Here is a 25,010-nt window from a genome sequence, read left to right on the forward strand (position 1 = left end):
TCTTTTTGAGTTTATAATAGGCTCCAACATTTCACGAGACTTTTCTTATTCAACTGGTTCATCAAGACTTGGTACTATGGTAGGATCAACTGGAATAGGCCTCACATTAGTATTTTGGCTAGCAGAATGATTGACATAGGGGTAAGGTTGCACACTTGGTAGGCGTATATGTATGCCACAGGTGCTTGAGCTTGGGCTTGAGGTGGAGTGAATCCTGGAAGATAGAGTGGTTTTTCTAAATTAACTTCTTTCCCTATCCTTGATGCCCCAACAACTTCTTTACTTTTCACTGAACCAGTTAATAATTGTCTTAATTCAACCATCTGGGCTTCAATACTTTACTGTATCTCTATCAACTATTTCCTCTTTTGCCCTTTCAACTATTTCAAATCTGGTTGCATTCTTTTCTTCCATAACTCGAGCTTGAGAACGAGTATTATATTTATGCGAAATTGTTTGACTTAGATTCTTCGACTTTGCTATCCTTGAACCTTATTTTATTAACCATGAATTAGAATGCATGATATAATATCATTGTTTATTATTGTTAGTATTTGCCTTTATTAAAATACATGTTTGGAATAAATGATATACAAATTATGGGTATTGTTTTAGATCAAACAAAACAAAAAGAAACTTTCATTAACCATGGAAATCTTTATATATCATCTGATTATCCTTGCATTAAAACCATAAAAACATTTGATTTGAGCATATTGCTCTCTAGCTTCACACAAAAAGTTCAATAGTCTTTGACTGTAGCCTTGGGTAGGTACAATCTCTCATTTCAGTGCTTCCACCTTTTTGACCATGTAGCCTGCCTTTCGGACAGCCTTGTAAATTTGAACGGTCAAATGTTCTATGTATAGTTGTCTCCCTAAACTTTCAGATCTCCACATTTCTCGAGCATCCACTTTCATATTGCAAGTACGAGCCCGATAATCTTTTATTTCTTGCCATTCAGCAAATCTTATCTATGTGACTCTGATTGCTTGTCAACTGAAGCTCTAAGCTCATTAATTCTTACTCTAAAGCTTTTTTCTCATTTTGCAAATCAGAGTTCTTATTTTGTTCATTCCTTAGTTTGACTTTTAGCTTTTTGTTTTCTTTTTAGCACCTCGTTACTTTTTCAAAAGCTCTTGAAAATTTTTCTTTCCATTCATGCTATTTTTTGATGAGTGCAGAGATCACTTTTTTATTCTCTTAACTCTATTCTTCCAATACTCCACCATATCTCTTAATTCTTCTATATCTTTCTTGGATCCTTTCAAAGGTCTACTGTCCAATCTTAATTTTTTATTTTCTTAATGCAAATTTTATAGATCTTTTTTCAATACCTTTCGTTTCTTGGTCAACTTTTGTACTATATCATCTTTTATCATCAAATCATGTCTCAATTAGTTAACTTGATCCATCATGGCCATCTTCTCTTTCTATAACTTTTTTTTCAATCTCAAATTCTTGTTAGACAATCTTAAAAGTTGATAATATCGATACTGAAATAGGAGTTGGTAACTTTTTGAAACATTGGCTGGTAGAGGCCTAATTTCATTAACCATTTTCATTTTTCATGCAAGGTAACCTTTTACGACATTATCTGTGAATCTAGTTGAGCTCATTCGATTGACTTGTTTTCATGCTTTGATGATTTCACAAACCCTTCTCATGTAATTGGGTGTTCCATAATCAAACTCGAGTGAACTGAACCTATGAGTCATAGGGATGAACTATCATGAGTCATATTGTCTTTGAATAATAAGAGGCGTATACCTTATTACCTATCATATTCCTAATAAAGGTACCCATTACTCATCTCCATAACTATCCAAAATGGCCATATAAAGCATCTATGATGCCTTCCATATTACATCTTCGCTAGTGAGCTTCAGAAAGAATGCCATTAACTGACCTTTTATCTAATATTTCCTTCATTTTTTAGCAAAAACTCCTTGATAGGGACGAAATGAATGGAGAATAGCCGAAATGATATCTTTTTTTTTCTCCAAAAGTGACTTCTTAGCCAAACAAAAAGTAACTAAACACACCCTATAAATCATCCCTCACCCTTCCTTCGACAAAAATTAAGTGATCTAACAGTCTCTACCAAAATAATTGGTGAAGGGTTTATGCCTTTATCTAATTACTCAAAAAAATCAACCACTGATACTTCTATATGTCTTAACACCTTAGTCCAAACACAGTCAAAGTAAACACATCCAACTCCTGATCAGTATCAATATATTTTTTTATGTACTCAAACAGGAAAGCTAATGGAATGGTCTCAACCCCATTCTTTTCCTTTTTATGCTTATCTATCTCTTCAACCCCTACTTGTATGATTTTGGCTAACTTTTCCTATATCTAGTAGTCTTATGTTCATTCCAATAGATCTTATCTTGATTGGTAAACTATATTCAAAGTAAAAAAAAATATTCTTCAATCGTGGAGGCCAAGTCTTCTTGATTGAACACAAAGCATCGATAAGATGGACTCAAAATTATATTGCTACTCTAATAAGCTGTTTATCAATCGTTACCTACATAAGTAGTGCCATATCTCCATATTTCTTGGAAAAAGATTCTTTTCTTTTTGTTGCCCATTATTTCAAGATAGCCTTCAATTCCAATGTGTCATTTTGACTGGGATCCACATGCACTGACTGTGGTAGTGATGGGATATGACCATCTACTAAACAATCTCCTTCTTTCTTCTAAGTACTTACGAATGACATCCTTTAGGTTTCCTAAAAGTTTTTTTTGCTGAAGATTGATTCAAAACAATACCTTTTTAAGAAATATGATACCTATATGATGCATGTAGCAAAATTGAAGGCAACAAAAGAATTAAACAAATCAACAATGTAAATAAAACAAATAAATAAAGAAATAAATAAATAAACAAACAAGTATGTGACATAATAGAATATATAGTGTCCTAATTTTAGGTAATTTTCTAAAGAAAGAAGGCATGGCTCTATTCTAAGGTTAGGTCTTACGGCTCACTATATGCTGAGTTAAGATTTATGTATCTAAAGGTTCCCAAACTATTCCTCACATTATTGTTTGTTATAGACTAGTAAGGCTTTCCGATCCTCAACCATTACGGGTTACTAACGGAAAGGGTTCAATCTGAGTGAAAGTATTTCACTAGCAAATACGAAGGTTATCACTTCACGAGAGTGTAGCTATTTCACTTCCTCTTAAAAAAAATAAAGCCTTGGTCTAGAGCTCATGCATGTGAATGAATATGCTAAAGTGCATAAAGCGACATATTAATCAAAATACCATAAACGTAAAATTCGAAAACAAAATAACAACTAACATACAATTTATCTTATTCATTAACGTGTACATATATAATTTTCTTGAAAAAGGGATTAAATTAAATGTCAAATAAAACTGATTAAATCCAACAATTCTTAATAGCGCATAATTAAAAATTTTGGCTTGACTCTCAAATATCCCCAGTGGAGTCGTCAAGCTGTTATAACGGTTTTGGGACCGCCAGACATAAAATGTTTTAAGATCGAGAAAAATAAAAGGGAGTTGCGACCGATATATTTTATGGTGTGATTGGTCACCCAAAAGTTTATGTTTTTAACAAAACTCTAAAAGCGGGTTTAAAGTTTATCAAAAAGATAAATTTTGATTTACGAAAATCAGGTTGGGTTCGAAAGTCAGTTACGTGTGGGGAATGATTAGCACCCCACAACGCCTATAAATTGGTACCATTTAATCATATGCTATTTTCGATGTTGGATAAAATGGTTTGACTTGAAATTTAATACTAATTCTCTTCATTTAAAAAATGTTTTTTTGCTAAAATTTTTATTTAGAAATATTGAGAAAATCTTTAAGTTAAAGAATTATCTTAAAATTCTCCAATGTCTAGGCAGAATTTAAGATAACTATTTTCGCTTGAGATTTAATACAATATCCCTAAAAATGAAATAACACTTCTTATAAAAGATAATTATTGGTGATTTTCCAACATCTAGGCAAAGTACCAATAATCATTTCCTTTGAAATGTTATTTTTATTTTATTTTATAATATCGTAAATTTTTAAAAAATGTATTATTCCTTTTTATTGTAAAATATTTTATCATCAAGTGGTAAATAAAAAAAAATTAAAGATAGAAGAATGCAAATGATTGCTAATGATAACATGATAACGTATGTATGCCAATGAATATTATGCAATACAAATAAATGGATTCTTAAATATAATGAGACCGCATTGACTCTCCAACATCTAGGCAGAGCTTAGGTGCGACTATTTATATTTAAAATCTCATTTTATTATTACACTTTAATTGTTAATTATTCCCATTATTAAAGCGAATTAAGAATTCGTGTGAAAAAACTTAATGAAATAAAGTTTCCTAAATACTCCATCATCAAGATGGCATTCGAGAACAAATTACTTCAAGCGAGATTTTCACACGTATCCTTAGGATTTTCAAATGCTTTTGGTTAGAGCTTAAGTCGATATTTTAAAGGTTAGGGTCCCAAGATTTTGAAAATTTGAAAATGTGTATCAAATTGAGGTATTTACCTTTGGATTTTTAGGTTTTGGATTTTAGAGTTTGGGATTTTGGATTTTAGGGGTTTTAGAAATTTGGATCTTTAGGTTTTGGATTTTAGGGTTTGGGTTTTTTTCTAATTTTAGGGTTTCGTGTTTAGGGTTTGAAGTTTAGGGTTTTAGTTTTAAGGTTTAGAGAATTTAGGATTTGATTTTAGGGTTTAGAGGTTTGGAGTTTAGGGTTTCAATTTGGTGTTTTGTTTTAGAGTTTGGAGGGTTTAAAATTTTAATTTTAATTTTAAAAAAACACGAACATCTCTAAAAATCTCTAACATTTAGGCAGATTTTCAGAGTAAGTTCAATTTCTATGATTTTTGAAAATTTATTAAAAAATTTTCATGTATTTCCTTTTTTATGAAAACTTATTTTTAACAATAACATTAATTTTATTGTTATTATTATTCTTTTTATACCATTTTTTATTAATTAATATTTATATAATAATTCTCCAACATCTAGGCAAAATTATTTTTAAAAGTATATTTTATTCCCTCCAACATCTAGGTAAAAAAAATAAAATAAAAAAATATTATTTAATTTTTATTATTTATAATTATTTATTAAAATTATTATTATTATTTAGCATTTTTAGTATTTTTTTAGTTATTTTCTTATTTTATTTCATTTTATTATCAAAAAAATTAATCAAATAATTTTTCTAATAAATTAAAAAAATTATCATGCATAAACAAAAAAAACTCAAAATAACAAAAATAATAATATATAAAAAAATTTAAAATTTCAAAAAAAAAAATTTTTACCTGAACCGGACCGATCAATGGTCTAGTCAATGACGGTTCGATTGGATCGAAAAAGGTTCAGTTTGGCACACGATTCGATTGAGGTGATTCAAATCGGTTCAAACCGGTTCACTGACAGTTCGTCTAGACCGATCGAAGACTGGATAAGATGAGTCAACAGTTCAGTTTGAACGAATCTCCGGTCGGGTCAACGGGCACGCACAGATCCTCCTATGCTCAAAACGGCATCGTTTTGCTCTATACTTAAAACGGTGTCATTTTGCTCCTATGATTTTTCTATAAAAGTCAGTTTTTTTTTTTTAGTTCATTTCATCCCTCTTCTCAAAAAAAAATTTCTTCAGCTCTCCCCTTTCTCTCTGGCTTTGCCAAAAACCCGCGCTGTGCCGTCTCACCAGCCTCCACCTAGAGTCGCTGTTGGTGGTCGTCACGGGTGACCAAAAAATGCTAAATTTTCTAAAAATACTCCTTTTGGTCTTCTGAGCATAGATCTAGACTCCTTTTTGTGAAAAGCAACCCCGATCGGCATAGATCCTCTGACTTTTTTTTTTTAATGAAAACTCGAACTGATAACCTTTCTTTTTTATTACAAGTAGCTCGACGTTGGGGCTCCTTTCTTCGGAGAGGACTGTGTTTTTTTTTGTGTTTTCTGTTGTTTTCTTAATGTTTGGCTTTCTGTTTATGAGGGATTAAGAAATTCGAATTTTCTGATTGCAAGGTTTTTTTGTTTTTCTAGTTGTGGAGGCTTAGGGATTTTTAGGCATGAACGAATTGGTTTTTTTTTTTTATGTCTGAAGATGTCTCCCCCAGAGCCACGAAAGAGGAAGAGGCTGGGTTCTTTATAAGGTCGGGTATATGTTCGGGACAGTGGGTGGTCTAGGGCTATAAGAGGTGACTGTAGGTGTCTATAGGGCGGTTGTAAGGCTCTGGTGAAGGTCACAAGCGTGGCTAGTCTGATGGGGCTAGGTAGTTGGTTGGATGGGGCCGACAGCGCCATCGCTTTTCGTTTTATTTTTTTAATTAATTTTTTAATTATATTTTGTTTAATTAATAAATATTAAAGTAAAAAATAATAATAATAAAATAAAATGTAAATATGCTTTGGGCTTAAATAATGAGATTGGGCTTCGGACCTGATTGAATCAAATCGGGTCTGAAACCTAATTGAATCGAAATTGGGCCTGGAACCCAATTGAATCAAAATCGAGCTTAGAATCCAGTCAAATTGGAATCAGGCTTGGGTCTAAAAACCTTATACCCGTAACGAGTTTTAATACGATACGCAACTAAAAAAAAAATTAGATAAATTTGATGTCTACAATCAATAAAAAACATTAAAAAAAGAAAAAAAAAAGTCTACATATAAAAAAGAGGTCCACTTACCTTAATAATTCTTAAATTATTTTATTCTTCAATCAAAATTATTAAATTAAAAAATTTTATTTAAATTCAAATGATTTATTAATTTAATTTTTACCTAAAAATATAAAAATTATATTAATATAAATGATTCCCTATGGCTTTTGATTATATATTATAAAATTTTCACCTATAAAATTACCCAAATGGTATTCCTCTGTCACACTGTCGTGGACCTCAACTTGTTATAAACTTATTACTATTAGAATCTACTTTTGAGGAAGCGCTTGTCCTAAAACATTTTTATATTTGGTTAAACTAATTAAGCAGTGTACGTGACTTAAAAATTAAGACATCGTTTGCATCGTTTTACGTTTTGTGGCTTTCAAATTTTTTATTTTATTTTATTAACTTTAAAAACATGTTTAAAGGTTAAATTATTGTTGTAGTGATCTTAAATTCTTGAACCTAAGCTTTGGTAGTTTTCATCTATATCTTTAACTTTTTGGAATTAAATTGATACTGTTCAGAAACGAGTATTGTTTATTCGCACGGTCCAAAATTTTGATTTTTTTTTTATTTTTAACAAGATCTAAAATTTTTTAAAACTTTATTTCCAATTTTTTTTGCTTTTGAATAAAAAACAACATATCAAACACACTTTTGTATCTTATTTTCAAAAAAATTGAAGACAAAAACATAAAAAGAAAATCGTATTGATTAGAGTACCATGCATGTTCTAACTGTTGGTCACCTCTCACCTAACTTTCTTCAGTACTAAACATTTGTAATGATTCCTAAATATTCGCTCAATTATCTAGTCAATTAGAATAAAGCTTAGTCAATATAGTCAAATTTTTGGATCGTCTGGACGGCACATGCCTAAATCATCATATCATCTTTGAGGAAATGGCTTGGCCCTTATCAAAAGAATTCATCTAACATTTTATTGATATCATATTAAGATATCATTTTAAAATTGAACACATGATTTTTGATTTATTTAAAATTATTAAATATAATTTATGTTTATTTAAAAATATTAAATGTGATATATAATTATTCATTTATATTTTTTTTCAAGCTCCATGTAAACATCAAGTAACTGTCAACTATCTAAGTTATATCATAACCTATTATTCAATACATAAGGTAATGAAGGAGTTGAGGTATGTAAGACATTTTTGTACTTAGCTTTCTTTTCCTCACATTTTCAGATAAATTTTAGAAATTTTGATATTATGTGTAAATTTAATAATATAAAATATGATACGATAATACAATACGAATATAATATAAAATTAATATATAAAAGTAATAAAATTTAAAATTATAATAATAATTACATATGAATTTAATAAAAAAAATTTAAATTTTATATTTTTATGTTAATATAAATTATTACACGTAATTATTATAAAAAATATAATATAAATATATAAATTTTAATATTTTACATGACATAAATATATAATTTTTATTTATACGGCTCTTCAAATGGACCTAGTGGTGGCCAATTCCAAAAGGGGACACTCGGCCGAAAAAAAAAACCCACCCGAATCAACTGACCAGTCGGCCATCCACCAATTCCACCTCCGCCATAGCCAAATTACCAGCAAACCAATTTCCATAGCGAGCCACTCACTCACCTCCCAACAATCCCAAACACCAATCTCTGGGTATAAACAACCCACCACCACAGCAATCCCAAAAAAACAGGAATCACAGCTTTCACCAAGAACCATCAACCCCACTGCCAAATGCCCATGTAGAAATTGAGTGCTACATGGGCAAAGCCATTTTTAAAAATCTTAACGAGTAGTATGATTTTTGGTTATGTAATTTTGTACGTGTTTTTTGTTGCACTTGATAATAACGTCAATTTTTAATAGATAAAAGATCGTGACATTTTAATTTTACATCAAAATATTTTAAAAATCTAACATAATATATAATTAAAAATTTAAATTTATACTTGTAAAATATTTTTTATAAAATAAAATTTTTTAATTTTTTAATTAAAATGAATAATACTTCATAAATTAAATAAGAATTTTCATACATAATTATTTAATAAAAATCTAACATTTTATCATGATAAATCATGTGACTGTTGGCTGCTCTCAATCTTTTCTCCATCGAAAACTACTTAAATATTTTCTTTTATAGTCAAATCTAACGGTATTTTTTTATTCAAATTTAGTTGCTAATTTGGTATTGAAAGTATGTTAACAAATTATTACAACAACAATAATAAAAAAAAAAGAAATAAACGAAAATACATCTCATAAAATTTCTTGCACTAAACAAACAATTTTATTTTTTTTTTATAAAGAAAGTCGAAACCAAAGAGATCAAAGAAAGGAAATAGTAAATGTTAGGGATCAAACCCTAATTTTATAAAAATTTACTTTCTAAGGAAAGCGAGTAAATCATTTAAGTCAAATCCATATTTAAACAAACATTTATGCTTTTGATTAGCAGTGTCTCTCTTTTTCTTTTGTTTATTTGACAGTTAATTTTTTTAACGTCAATTTTCTTTTTTGCTGATTACAAATAAAATTTATTTTAGTAATAAATAGTATATTTCAAATAAAGTTTATGGTAAAATGAAAATATAAATTCAAATAAAAATAATCTAAATTGCAAGTTTTTATAGAAAGTAGAAACCAATAAGCGTGTGTAAATTAATTACCATTTTCTTTGGAGGGGAGACTGGGTGTTTAAGGCTAAACGACTTGAATCATGGGAATTAATTTGGAGACAAAAATTGAATTTAACTTATAAAGCATTAAATGTAAAATGATGCTTTCACCTCTAACTTTTGCATTTTTTTTCCTGAAATTCTCCTCTATCTAGCATCCTATTATTTTTGTCTACAGTTTATTATATAAATTTAAACCCAAAATAATCAAATCTTTTCCTCTTCTTTATCCCAAAACGATTATTCTAAAGAAAGTTTCTGTCATTATTATTTAAATGCTCAATTCTTTTCGGCTTCTGTTTTCTTATCTAATCGTCGGTTTCGAACTCTTAATATCTTTCAAAAATGACGATGCTTGATATATCAAATTTAAGCTAACCCTAAAACAAATCAATTCATTATCCCTTTTTGGTTTGAAAACATTTTCCTGGTAATTTTTAAAAATCCCACAAAAAACCTTTTTAGTTTGGACAAAAAAAAAATCCCATAATCCCAATCTTTCTTCTGCTTCATTTCATTTACAGAATCTCTCGATTTGTAACCCATTTATTGAAAACAAAGGCATTTGGAATAATTGGGAGCGGCCATTTCTTGGATTTGTTTTAGACGGTACCCGGTCCCGCACCTTCAATTCGAGGTACATATTCGCCATTCTAATTACTTCACAAAGTTTTTTGAAGGTGGTTTTTAATCCTTTGGGAGTGAACTTATGAGTAAAAATAATAGCCGGTGGTTTTTAATCGTCAACTATAGTCAACAAGAAAAACACTAAAAATAATAAAGAAAAGGCCAAATTAAAATAAGTCAAAAGTTTTTACAGATCAAATGACAGTAAATTATAAAGTATAATATATTTTTCACTTTCTCGAGGCTTCTCATGTAGTGGAGCAACTGTTCCAATATTTTAGCCCACAAAAAACGGTCTCAGACCAAGAATCTCTCTCTCTATAAACTTTGAAATGACTTGTTTAATTTTTGTGAATTTTAAAATTATCTGAGGTTGCATGGCACCACTTGCTGTATAATAGAATGTTATAACAATTGGTTTCTATTAGAATATTTTAGGAAAAATTGATAACAAAGAAGGAATCTTGATTTTGAGTAGTAAAGAAATTTTTTTAAAAGATATTTATGTTTATAAGGTATAATAAAATTTTAAATTTTTTAAATAAAAAATTATGAAAATGATTATGTAAAAAAGTTTATCTATAATAAATAAATAAATAAAATATTTTACTTACATAATTATAATTATTTATATAATCATGATTTTTTGTTAAAATATTAATATTATATAAATAACAATAATTTTTTAAATAAATTTATTTAAAATATAAATAAAAAAATTTAAAAATTATTAATAAAAAATTAAAAATAAATCTATTTACTAAAAAAACTAAGGTGATTCAAATGTACAGGAACCTAATTTTTGCTTTTTAAAATTCTTAGAATAAGCAATTAACAAAATTTTAACACAGATCCTTCAAAACATATATTTAATATATAATTATTAATTAATTCAAAACCAACCAAAATTTAAAATATCAAACTCATAGCTAATGTTTTTTACGTCACCCATTCTAATTGAATTACATGGTAACTTTCAAACCCAGGTGCTGTTTAGTCGGTATATTACAGCCAACAAGAAACATTAAAAAAAAAAAAGGCAGAATATTGAAAAATAGTTTGATCTATATCTTCAATTCTTTTAGGTAATTTTCTCCATAATTTTTTAGACCCCATCAATCAAATCAAATCAAATGCCTAGGCCCTACTGTCTCATCCAAATCTCCGAGAGCCAAGTGGGGAGTGAGGTTATCCAGATCGAAAGCACATCAATCTTTTTGGCCCACTTCAAAAGCACCAAAAGCCCTATAGCCCTACACACAACTTTCTTTTTTTCTTTTTTCATTTTTTAATTAATTATAAAAAAATACCTTTTAATAATAATTAAAAGAGAGAGATCAATTTACATTTAAAAAAATTTATATCTTATTTTTTTAATCATTAATTTTAATAAATTTAATGGATGAAATTAAATTATTTTTTATTTTTGTCATTTGTCTTTCTCATCCTTGAATATATTTCAACCAATGGTGAAAAAAAATATAAAAAAAAACATAAAATTTACTATATATATATATTAACTATAAAATTGGATCTTAAATGTGCAATATGTCAGCTTCTCATTATAAGAAAGTTGAAATCTAAAATTTAGATTTCAGACCCACCTTTAAATTATATATATATATATATATTAACTTGTTACCGTGCGATATACAGATTATTTTTATTTTATTTAAATTTAAATAAAAATAAATTTTAATATTATTAAATTATTAACATGTTTAAAATATATAAAATATAAATATTATAATTAAAATTAAATCATAATAAAAATAAAATTTTAATTAATAAATTTTAAAATATATGATAAATAATATTCGAGGAAGAAAAAATATCTAAAAAGATATTGTAAAAAATATTATTAATTATGCCAACAAAATATTAAAATAGAAACTAAAAATTTTATCACTTCAAATAAAATCAGGTAAAATCAGCCATGTTATCTAGATTATATAGTTGAAATTTCAATTAAAATTTTGTTTCATAAGAAACATCTTTCAGAAGACATAATGAAATTTTAAGCCAAAAAAGAAAGATGTACTGATAGTTTTTTTACAATTTCTGTAGTTGTTGTCTCAAAATTGCAATCTCTCTTTGCTAAAACTGTCAAACAAATAGTAAATATCAGTTTATTTACAACATAAGAAATACAACAGTAATATGAAAGCCTGTTAGAAGAAAAAATAAATTCACCTAGAGTTGAAGTGCAATAAAAAGTAATGCTAAAATTTATGAGAAAATGGAGTATTGTTTGAAAAATAAATTGAATGAAAAGGGGATAAAGAATCAAGTTATATAATAGATAGATTTTATTCAAATAATAAACTTATCTATAAATTATATTTAATCAAATAATAATATTAAATTTTAATATTTGATATCTTTGTCTGATAGTTTTTTTTTTTTTATATTTTATATCTTGATATCTTTACCTGATATTATATTAATCATTATCATATACAACCATTTAAAAATAATAAGTTAAAATACTAACACTTATCTTCTTTTCTTTAAGCATTTTTTTATGATAAACAAATTTGTCTTACATAATTTTGATAACTTTTAAAAGTAATACACTTATTTCACCATTGACAATGTGGTTCTGTCTCGACACAAATTTCATACTTTGCCCACTATTTCTACTTTTTTTTATCCAGCAAAGCATATAACATATATATATATATATAAATATATCTTTACACTTATCAAGCATATATATGTACCAAGGCTGGTCTATTTTTGAAATATTAATTTTTATTTTTATTTTTTTTTGGCATAATGAAACATATAAAATATCTTTTGGTGGGTACCTGCATGAGAAAAACATATATAATATATATTTAGATTAATTGTCTCCAAATTTAGATGCATTAATATTTCATAGTTTAATTTAAGTTTGTTATAGTAATTAAATACTTATATTAAATGTAGATAAATTAGAAAAAATAAATTGTTTTAAAATTAATTTTAAATTAAGATAAAGTGATATATAGGATAATAGAATTTCATTAAAATTTAAATTGATTTTTGATTCAATTTTAAAATTTTTATTAATTTAATAATATTTAAAATATATAAATATCTTATGTGTCATTAAAAAGAAAAATTTAAGGGATTTTGTTATGTGTCAAAAAAAGGGGATGTCCATGCAAGCGTTCACGTCATCAAATTTTGTCTGGTAACTATATATGTTGTAATATAATATATATATATATATATATATGATATCAAATAATAATAAAAAAAAAACAGATATTCAAATCTATGTGAATTTGAAATGTAAGTTTATGGTAAGAAGATAATCTTTGGCGAAAATATGATGAAAAAACAGTTTATCAAAGATGTGTCTGAATACATGTAAATTTGTTAGACGGTAGTACTAGTGAAGTACATTTGATTTTTATCCCCAACTCAAAGCCTATCGATGGCTTTTAAATATTTTGTCCGTGTTTATTGACTAGGAACCAAATTTCCAAATATTAATGGCTGGAAATTTAATTTCCAAATAATGAAGATGGAAACGTTATTGCATATTTAAAACAATGACATATAGCATGTTACATCACACATATGAAAATCAAGACATTTAAGGAAAGGATTTAAAGTGTGTATCAAAATCACTTTTTTAAGGTTTTATCTTTTCATCAATTAATTATTTGGCGTGCAAAAGAGTTTTCAATAATAAAGTTCGACAATATAATAAAATTTATTGGTTGATTATATTTTAAATTGACAAAATCAATTTATGAACATTTATGTATCTAAAAATAGAATTATTTGATTTGATTATATGGAAACTTGTCAGGTTTTTCTTGGTTTTATTCCATATTAAGAATGTTACTTAAAGATCATTTTCTTTTTTGTGTTTTTTTCAAAAATAAAAAAATTTTATTTATAATCAAATAGATATCTCACATAATTGTCTAAAACAATGTTTATTTATGCAGATATAATTGTCCAAATAGATGTTTGATTGGATAAACACAATATCCAAACTCAACTCTTTGATAATAATTAAAAAATATAATTTTTCACCATCACATACAAGATATTATTATTTTGAAATTTTACAAACCTAGGACCAAACTTTAAAAGTATACTCTTCATTTCCTTCATCTGATCAATACTTATCCTATTTGATATATGGTAATGGAAGAAAGATTGCGGGTAGCAACTTAATTAAAGGAGCATATCACTTATAATTATTTTTATTACAATATTATAATTGGTCAATTAAAACAAAGATTTATGTAAAGGTATATCATTTATAAATGTGGATTCCATATAAAAGTTTAATAGAAGTCACATAATTTTAAATTGTGATTGATTAATTATATTATAATTATTGTAGGTGATATGCTCCCTCAATCGGGAAGCATTAGTTAGTTGCATGGATTAATTTTGAAAGATGGAAATGTTTTGAAATGCTAGGATCAAGATGACAAGGCAATGCATTAAGATGCTTATATTAATCCTTAAAGAATTTACAAGTAAAAGAAAAAGAAAAATCACTCATGCTTTTTTTTTTAAATTCTTAATCTACTTTTAAATCTTTATCTTAATATTTATTTTTAAAAAATATAATATCATGTGCTTAAACTCTTTTAAATTTGTAACTTTTAAACTTTAGTTATAATAACACGTAGATTAATCCAAAAGTTAGTTGGTAAATCGCCAATACTTTTAATCATCAATTATATAGTCATTGAAAAAGCATTAAAAATCAAATAGACCAAAATATCAATTCCCCTTAGATTATTTTAATTTGCTTAATTAAAACCCTTTTATAGATTTGTTTTTCTCTGTTTACACCATTTCAACCAATCAAATTAACACCATATACGAAATGGCTTGTTGAATACTAATGTTATAAAGAGTATAATATTAAATTTGTATTTATTCAAATTGAACTTTCTTTTTTTTTTTTTTTCCTATTTTATATCTCAAAAGCAAAATGGAAAAAACCTTGCTCCTTGACAAGGTTTAAAACTTAATAAATCAAATATATCAATAAATTAATTGAGTAGAATATTTCTCACTCCCCTGCATCGGTATCTTTCTAACGTTAAGAGCTTCTTGAATCTATAACATTAATTTTGATAAGGTACAGAGCACAATTCTCTAACCTAGGGGTGCCACGTTAATTTTGTTTTTGTTTTTTATTATTATCCATTTACTTTTTCGTAACGATTTTGTATCCGTCTGACAAATTTGGTAACAAAAAAAAAAAATAGAGTCGTTATCAATCTTTTTTGGTTAAGTGCAACTGACTACCTATTCAAACATATCATTTTAATGAAATCTTAAAATTAATTAAAATTTATTAAAAATATAATTTTAGGATCTGCTAATAGTCTGGGTTCGAAAGTCAATTACATGTGGGGAAAGATTAGCACCATCACAGTGCGCGTTTAAAAATGATATCAATTAATTACGTATTATCCTTTGATTTTGATAAAAACAGTCCTATTTTTTGTGCTTGAAAAATAATAATCTTGATTTTTTTATTTAGTAGAAATTATTTTTTATTTATTAATTATTGTTTCATTTTTATTTGAGAAAAATAAATTAGAATATTTTGTATCGAAATAATTCTTAAAATATTTCAGTACATTAGTAATATTAGAAGAATTTTTTCTCACATAAAGATTTTTTAGGCATTATTTTTCAGAATATCTTAGAATCCCATCCTTGGAGGCTCAAATTTACTTTTCATAAAAAATTATGCCATGCATGCAATGCAAATAATAATAAGTTAATACACATATTTTATTTTTGTTTAAAAATTTTATTAATTGTTTTATTTAATTTTTAAAATTTAAATTTAGGAAGGAAAAATGAATTTTTATTATATTGAAGTTTTTATATAAATATTTCAATACACTGGTAATATTTAAAAAAATCTTCTCGCCTTAGGATTTCGTAAAGCATCAATACTCGTAATACTTTTAGAATCCCATCATTGGATAAAATTTTCTTTTTCCTTATTTATATTATTACCTATTCTTAATTTATTAATTAGTTTTTATTTATTATTTTGCAACCAACAAAAGAAAATTTTTATTGTATTGAAATTTTTTTTTTTATAAATACTCCAATACACTGGTAGAATTTAAAAAAAAAATTTTCACCTAGAGATTTCGTAAGTATCGCTACTCGTATTACTTTTGAATCTCATCGTCGGATAAAATTTTTTTTCCTCATTTTTATTAATTTTGTATTATTATTAAGTTTATTTTAAAAATAACAAAATTATCACAAATTTTTACTATATATTTCATTATTTATTTTTATTTGTTAATATCATAAAATAACAAAAAATTATTCTAGCAAATTTAAATATTTTTACATGCATAAATATTAATAACAAATTTTAAAATAACAAAATAATATTAAAAAATTCAAAAAAAATACTTGAATCGGATCAATCAACGGTTTAGTCGGATCAACCGTTCAGTTCAGTCTAGTTCTGTCTGGCAATTTGGGGACGATTCGGCTCGGGGATGGTCTGGTTCAATCTAGGCCAGTTCGGCTGGATCGGTCAAGGGCTGAAAGAGACGCGGGTCAACGAGTAGGGTACGCGAACCTCGGGTCGGGTCGATGGGTTGACTCGGGATCCTGAGTGTTTAAACTGACGTCGTTTTGGGTTTTTATTAAAATGACGTCGTTTTGATTTTGGCAATTTATATAAAATGTCCCAAAAATTTTTTCGATCATTTCTCCTCTAAAAAAAATGTCCTTTTTTCCCTCTTTTTTTTTTCAAGCCAATTAGGACCGGTGGCCATCCCCCATGATGGTCGTCGTGGTCCTCGTCGGTGGTGAGCTTCGATCGCCGTCGTCGATGTCAAAAAATTTTAAAATATCCCAAAATGCTCCCATCAATCCCCTGAATACAGATCCAACCTCATTTTCACTAAAAAGAGTCACAAATTCCCTAAATCTACTCTTGAAGTTTCGGTCAAACTCATTTTTTTTATTCTCTCTCTTTTTTTGAAACTAACTTTATTTATTTTTTTTGTGCAGGAACTCTTGGCGTTGGGTTCCTTGTTCTAGAGGACTAATTTATTTTTTTTGTATATTTTTTGGTGTTTTTTTGGCATAAAGCTTTTTTTATTTTTTTGTAAAGTTTCCCCTTTCTCTCTTTTTTGTTCGGCCAGGAGCTCTATTTATAGAGCTCCGGCATGCCCTATGCCTGAGAGAATGGCACAAGGCTAGGCATGGAGGTATAAGCATGAGCCCCATGCCTCTTTTATTTTTTTTGTCATATCCGGTAATAGTATGGCTAGGAGCCTAGGCAAGGATAGTGAACAGAGGGTGGCAGTGGTGAACAAGGTATGGGTGGTAGGGTAAGGTGACCAATGGTGCCGTGCTAGGCACCATTGCCACCAGTCTTCTCTTTTTTTGTATTTTTTTGTTTAATTTTTATTATTATATTTAATAATATTATTATTATCTAATTTATTATTTAATAAAAATAACAAATTTGATCAAGGTCGGACAAATTTAATGTTTACATACTTTTTTTGGCAATTTTTTTATATTTAAAAATATTTTTATATATTTTATTTTTTAAAAAATGGGATCCACTTTATGCTAAGTTTTGTTTCTTTTTTTATATTATTTTTTACTTCTTGCACTCAATTTAAAAAATTAATATTTTAAATTCGATGGAGTTATTTATGTGAAACTCTCGAGTATTTTTTTTTATTTTTAAATTTTAAATTTTTTCTTTTAATTTTATTTTTGTCCTTTTTAGTTTTTTATTTTTTGATTTTTCTGTTAAATAAATTTTGTAAGAATATGATCCATTTGCCTTTTTCTTAAATATTTTTGTCCTTTTGTTTTTTTTTTAATTAGGTCAATTTGGAAAAAAAAATCAATGAATAGAAAAGGCAAAACAAAAAAAAATTGATCCACGTAATGCTTGAGTAGCCGTAATTATTTTTCCTTTTTAAGGTTCTTTTTTTTTTTTTTCTGATTTTAGTTTTTTTTTTGTTTTCTTTTTTAAATGCTTTTTAAAACTGTTGATTTTTTTTTCAGTTTTTTATATTTAATAAATATATTTTAATAATTTTTTAATTTCTGTGAGACCCATTTGATACCGAATTTTGCCTTTTATTCCTTTTTCTTTTTTTACATTTACTAAAAAATATTTAATAAATCTTTTTTAAGATTTTAATTTTGTATGTGTGGGATCCACTCGATACCAAGAGGGTAAGTTTTTTTTTTTTTTTTCATTTTTTTTCTCTTTCTCCTTTTTTGATTTATTTAATAAATAATTATTTACATTTTTTTTTATGACCTACTTGATATTAAAGGCATGTCATGTGTCAAGTCATTTGATTCTTTTTTTTTTTTATTAACATTTTTATTTACTTTTTTATTTGACTAATATTTTAAAATTTTTAAAAGTGGGACCCATTTGATATAATTATTAAAAATATATATTATTTTTTTTTTTATTAATTTTCTTTTTTTAATTTGATAATTATTTATTTTATATTTATATTATATTAATAAAATTATTATTTAATATATTAATTTAATAAAAATATTATAATTATACTGAATTAAGATATGATCCATTTATTCATCCATCTATTATATGCATTTTACTTATTTTGATTATTATTTGACCTTTATTTAATATTTGTCGTACCACATTATGTTTCTTTCTTTTTTAAAACTATTTACTTTTTTTTCAATTTTTTATTTTTTATTTATGTAAATTTGTTTTAAAAAGAAACCCAATTGGAGTGTGTATGTGGTACCCTAGTTTGATTTTTTTTTTCATTTTAATTTTAGTTTTTTTAGTTATATAAATTTTATAATAAAATGAATTAATGAATAGACCAAACAATTCAATTTTTATCTAAGTAGATATGATAGCACGCATTTTTTTTTGTTTCAAAAACTTTTTACTTTTTCCTTTTATTGTTTGTTTAATTAGATATTTTTTTTGTAAAAAAATAATGTCAATAGAGATCCTCGCATAGCATCCCTATTTGTTTATTTTCTTTTGTTTTCTTTTATTTTTTTGTTTTTTATTAGATCAAATTTATAATAAAATAAGATGATTAATAGGAATGACAAAATAATTAATATTTGATAAATTTTTATTTGTTTTGATTCAATGTAGGTGTTTTATTAAAAAACATTGATATCAAATTAATTTAGATGGATTTTTTAATAAAAATATATTTGTGGTATATATAAAAGTATATATTTATTAATTTTTTAATATTATATTTTTATACATATTTATCTGATTTTTGTTAAAAACTTGATATTAAATGAGTCTAACACAAAAAAATTAAAAAGATTCTTTTAAAATATATATTTTGTAAGAATAAAAACGGACTACGACAATGCGCGGGCACTCCACCTAATTTACATAAAAACGATTTTTTCTTTTATGCTTTTTATAGGCATTGGTCATTGGTTGTTGCCGGTTAGTAATAATTTTATATAAAACATTTTCCTCAGACTATCATTTTAAGGTATAATATTATATTATTGCCACCTTAGACCTTAAAAATTTAATTAAAAAAACGGTCATATGTTAATGCTTACATTTACCCTTTAGTTTTTAATTTTTTTTTCTTCTCCTTCTTAAACCACGCTTGGTTTTAATTAGTTAGGTCACTTTTGTAATTCAGTTGAAAATTTAATCTCTCTCAACCTAGTAGTGTTGATTTTAATATATTTTTTTTAACATTTGTGTGGTTAGTTGATAAAGTTTTAGATTTTAAATTATACTGATTAAGATTTAATTTTTGATACAAAATAAATAAAACTCTTTTTTGAGAAAAATCAACAGCTAATTTTATAATACTATTTTATACATACATGCATCCACGAACATAAACTCATATACAAAGATAACAAAAAAAAAAAAAAAACAGTGATACATTGACATACTACAAATAGAAAAACTTAGGAAATAATAAACAATTTCCATTGGCCTCTTGGGCTGCTCTCAACCGGTAAACGAGTAAGAGATGATAGATTGGAGCCCTAGTTGTCGTTGAACCAAAAGAAATTGCAGTGACCATCCTTCAACACTAAATGTGCATCCAATATCCATGTGTAGGGGACATGGACATGGTACATTGTTTGACTGTTCAGGCATTACAATTTTCATTGCACAGCTTTATGCAGAATCGACATAGACTAAGGAATAACCAGCCTCCTAGCATAAAAAAAGGATGTATGATGAAGTCTTGTCTGCCCAAACCAATGAGTAAACAATACCCTACAACTAAAGCTGTTCCTTTCCAGAATTCATCATATAGAAAAAGGAATAACCAACATCCTACTATTTCATTTCCTATAAAACCATTAAGCAGAGCACCCGTAGGGAATAACCAACATCCTGGAATTAAAACACTAACTCTTGACACCCGATAAGCAAAACACATGAACATCATCAAAACGAAAACCATAACTGAAAATATATTAATAACTATAGTTGCTAAATCTGTTGGCGCTAGGAAAAAGATTGATTGATAAAAGCATATAGCAAGAAATGCAAGGAGTACCTGAAGAGCAGTCCTAAAACCACGAGGAAAAGGTTTAAGGAGACCCAATGTTAGGAAAAACGTTACTACGAAAACAGCAGAGGTTGGAATGTAGAAATAAAGAAAGGTAATTTCATCCATGACTGATTTCCCTACTTGTTCATCATCTATATCATCGGCAGTGGAGTTTGAGGAACTCTCTCCCTGCCAAACACTACCAGGTGGGCTAAGACTGGCTTGGTAGGTTGCTGTTAAAAGCAGTCCTAGAATTACTAGTAAGGCATTGCGGTCCTCAATTGATATATTGTCCATATCTTGAAAAATTGCAGCCGATGCCTTCGTCACACTCTTGAAAATTTGTTTCTGCCATTTATAATTAAAAGTTGAAACTCTTGGAATACAGCAACCACGCAGAATTCTAATGCTTTCTTTGTTATTAAGTTGTTGTGCGACATTCAGTGCCGTTGATCCATCCTGATTGGTCGCATGCTTGTCAGCCTTGCATTTCAATAGTAGTTTGAGCATCTGTTTGATTAAGATGAAATTATACAATCTGAAAAGAATCTTTTTCTTTTTGCTAAAAGTAAAATTAAATAGAGCATATAAGCAGAACCTCATGTTGATTATTACGTCCAGCTATGTGTAAGGCAGTGTCGCCATTTATGTCTTTCTGATTCACCACATCCTCACAAAAGTCAGACCTCCTAAGCATCCCGCATAGGAGTTTGAGTACATCTAATTTATTCTTTCTTGTTGCAATGTGCAAAGCAGTCTCGTTTGTAGTTGTCACATCTCGGATGCATTCGGGACAAACCTTCAAAAATCTGGCTATGAGATCAAGGTTTTCTTCTGTGGTTATTGCGTAGTGCAGTGGAGTCTCACCCTTCTTCCCTTTGACACGAACAAGATCTTTATCCTTTTCCCAGAGAAGTAGCACCAGCTCTTTTATGTCCCCTTTCCACTGCAAGATGAATGGGTCTAAAGCCTTGTTGGTTTAGCTTCCTAGCAAATGTAGGCTTTAAAGTCATTATTTCCATAGCAAAATCAATGCACCCTTCTGCTGCTGCTAGGTGTAATGGAGTGTCAACAAAGTCTCTCCCATCAATACGCCTCAAAACATTAGAATTTCTTTGGATTGATGCGTATAATTCATCAACATTTCCTTCTCGAGCAGCCCTCCTCAAATTTTCATCCATATCAGAAAAGCCAAATGACAATGACAGGTCAGGACTTTATATAGCAAAATTAAAGGGCAAAAGAGAAGATGGAGGAATCAAGAGTATGGTTTCACTTGAAGTTGAGCAGCATCCTTCCTCACGGTAAACACAAACACGAAATCTAGGTGCAATGATAAATGTAGAATTTACATGTTAATTAGAGCAATACAATAAGATTTTTTATATCCATCCTTCAGGAATGAATTTACAAGTAAAAAAAATAGCTGGTGCTTGTCAACAAGAAGAACACTAAAATTTAAAAATAAGTTAAATGTTTTAATAGCCAATTATATTGTCTCCTTTCTCGAGGTGTCCCACGTAGGGGAGCAACTGTTCCAATATTTTTAGCCCATAAAAACCGACTGTCTCTGACTCAGACCAATAATCTATCTCTCTTGAAACTTTGAAAAGATTGTTGTTTAATTTATTCGGAATTTAAAAATTATCTGAGGCTACATATCACCACTTGCTGTATAATATATAATGTTATAAATAATTATGATCATTGTCATATAATTATTTAAATAATAGTAATCATTTCGATTCAAATAAATTTATGCAAAATATAAGTAAAAAATTTAAAACTTAATTAATAAAAAATTAAAAATAAATCTATTTAATACAAAACTCAAGTGCTTCAAATGTACAAGAACCCAATCTATTACTTTTAAAATTCTTTCAATAATCAATTAACAAAATTTTAACAAAGATCCTTTAAAACATACCACACACGCGTGCGCACACACACATATATATTACAACATACATATTTATCATATAAAATTTGTTGATGTAAACATTTATATACGCAACCTTTTTTATTTCGACATGTAAGAAAATTTACATATTTATCATATAAGATTTGTTGATATGAACGTTTATGTAAACAGTTTTTTTTTTTCTGACATGTAAAAATTTTTTTAAAATTTCTCTTTATAATGACACAAATTATTTCCTAATTTTAGACTATTTATAAAAAATATATTTAAAAAATTATTGAATTATTCAAAATTTTAAATTTAAATGAAAAATCAATTTAAATTTAAAATAATTAAATAGATAATTTTATTATTTTTGTAAGATTTTATTTAAATAAATAAAATTAATTCTTATTATCCAAGTATTTTTTAAGATATATTTATTTGAAAATTTTTTAATTATTCAAACTTTTTCTTTCAACTAAAAAAAAAATCATCTTCATCTATCAAATAAACCTTTAGATATATATTAAAGGTTGTCTTACAAGTAAAAATTATAAATACAGTCAAATTTTTTTATCATAGTGTATATTCACAGTAAAATTAGTAATAGATAAAACCAATCAAATAAAACCAATATAAATTGTGTTGAATTATAGTCGCATAATAAGAGATTTAATTAAAGATGATTTTTTTATTAATCTAAATCAAAGTTTATACATGAGCTCTTAAGAGTATACATAAGCTATTACTGAGTTGTGAAAATAAAAGAAAATTAGATGAACATAAGATAGTGATTATTATATTAGAAACAAAAAATGACCTTAAGAATGATCAAACAAGCATAGAAATTAAATAATTTAATTTTAGAATATTCATCAAAATTTCATGATAAATATGCACAACTTATCTTTATTTTACAATAATCAAGGCAATAATATTTTTTAAATTAATTTTTTAATAATTTAGATATATCTTTTAAATTTTAAAAATATGAAATGTAATTTTATCTTATCAGATAAATAATATCATACCTAAAGTCTATGAGGTTATTTGGTAAAAAAATAATTGATATAAAAAATAATTTGTGATTTTTGAAATATCATTATGTTTTGAATTATATAAATTTACAGGTGTATAAAAATAACCCAAAAAAATTTGAAAATGATTTAAATTGAACAAAATTAATTTCAAGTGACAAAATTTTTAGTTTCTATTTTAATATTTAGTTGCTGTACTTAATAATATTATTTACAATATATTTTGAATTTTTTCTCCTCCAATATTTTTTATCTTATATTTTAAATTTTGTTTATTTTTTAATTAAAAATTTTAATTTTATTGTGATTTAATATCTTATTAAATTATTTATATTTTACATTATTTTAAACATATAAATAATTAAATAATATTAATTTATATTTATATTTATATTTAAATAAAATAAAAATAATTTTTGCATTGCAAAAATAATAAGTTAATTTAATAAATAATTATTAATTAATTCAAAACCAAACAAAATTTAAAAATTCAAACTCATATCCAATGTTTTTACTCTCTCCATTTTAATTCAATTGCATAGTACCTTTCAAACTTATGTGCTGTTTAGTTGGTATATTACAGCCAACAAGAAATATTAAAAAATTGATACTGTTCATACACGAATTTGTTCATCCGTATGCTCCAAAATATGGAAAACATCAAAAAAAAATTTTATCACTTTTAACAAGTTACAAAACTTTTCAAATCTGTATTTCCAGTTTTTTTGCTTTTGCATATATAAAAAAACGTATCAAACACACTTTCGTATCCGATTACCAAAAACAATGCACAAAAAAAATAAAAAGGGACTACTTGCATCATACCATTGTTTCTTTACATCTTAATTTTTTTTAATTTTTTATAAATAAAATTTTTTTAATTATTCTTTTTCTAACAAGTTTTTAAAAATAAATTTTTAAAAAATTTTAAAAACTTTGGAAAATTCATCATCGAAATCTTTAAAAGTTTTTGAAAATCTATTTTTAAAAATTTTTAAATATACTAAAACATTTTAATATGAAAATTTAAAAAACTAAACATAAAATTAAATGAAAAAAATAAAAAAAATAATTTAAAATTTTAAAAGGTAAAAATGTACTCAAAATTTTCATCTATTTTAAAATAAAAAAATAATTAAAGGTAAATTATTTGTTTTTTATTTAATTTCATAAAATTTTATATTGAAATATTTTGATGTGATTTAAAAATATCAACAATAAATTTTTAAAAAATCTTAATGATTTTCAGAAAATAAACTTTTGAAAGTCTTTAAAAATTAAAAAAATGAATTAAGAAAAGTTTTTAAAAACTTTCAAAAATCAATTTTCGAAAACGATTTTTTATAAATTTATTTTTAAAAAATTAAGTAATTTTATTTTAAAAAACTTTAAAAGAAATTTAAAATATGAAGAGAAAAAGGTACGGTGCATTTTGCAGCACTAAAGACAAATTGGTATTGATCAGAGCAAGATGCATGTTCCGAACTGTTGGTCACTTCTCACC

At 26.3% G+C, this 25,010-nt stretch overlaps 1 pseudogene; it reads right to left on the reverse strand.

Moving 5' to 3' along the window:
• Positions 1–20,155: 20,155 nt before the first annotated feature.
• LOC111297629 (uncharacterized) lies at positions 20,156–21,753 on the reverse strand (annotated as a pseudogene).
• Between the last annotated feature and the right edge of the window lie 3,257 nt (positions 21,754–25,010).

The sequence above is a fragment of the Durio zibethinus genome, chromosome 12, assembly GCF_047325235.1.
Source record: "Durio zibethinus cultivar Kanyao isolate XHJ-2024 chromosome 12, ASM4732523v1, whole genome shotgun sequence".
Lineage (NCBI taxonomy): Eukaryota > Viridiplantae > Streptophyta > Magnoliopsida > Malvales > Malvaceae > Durio > Durio zibethinus.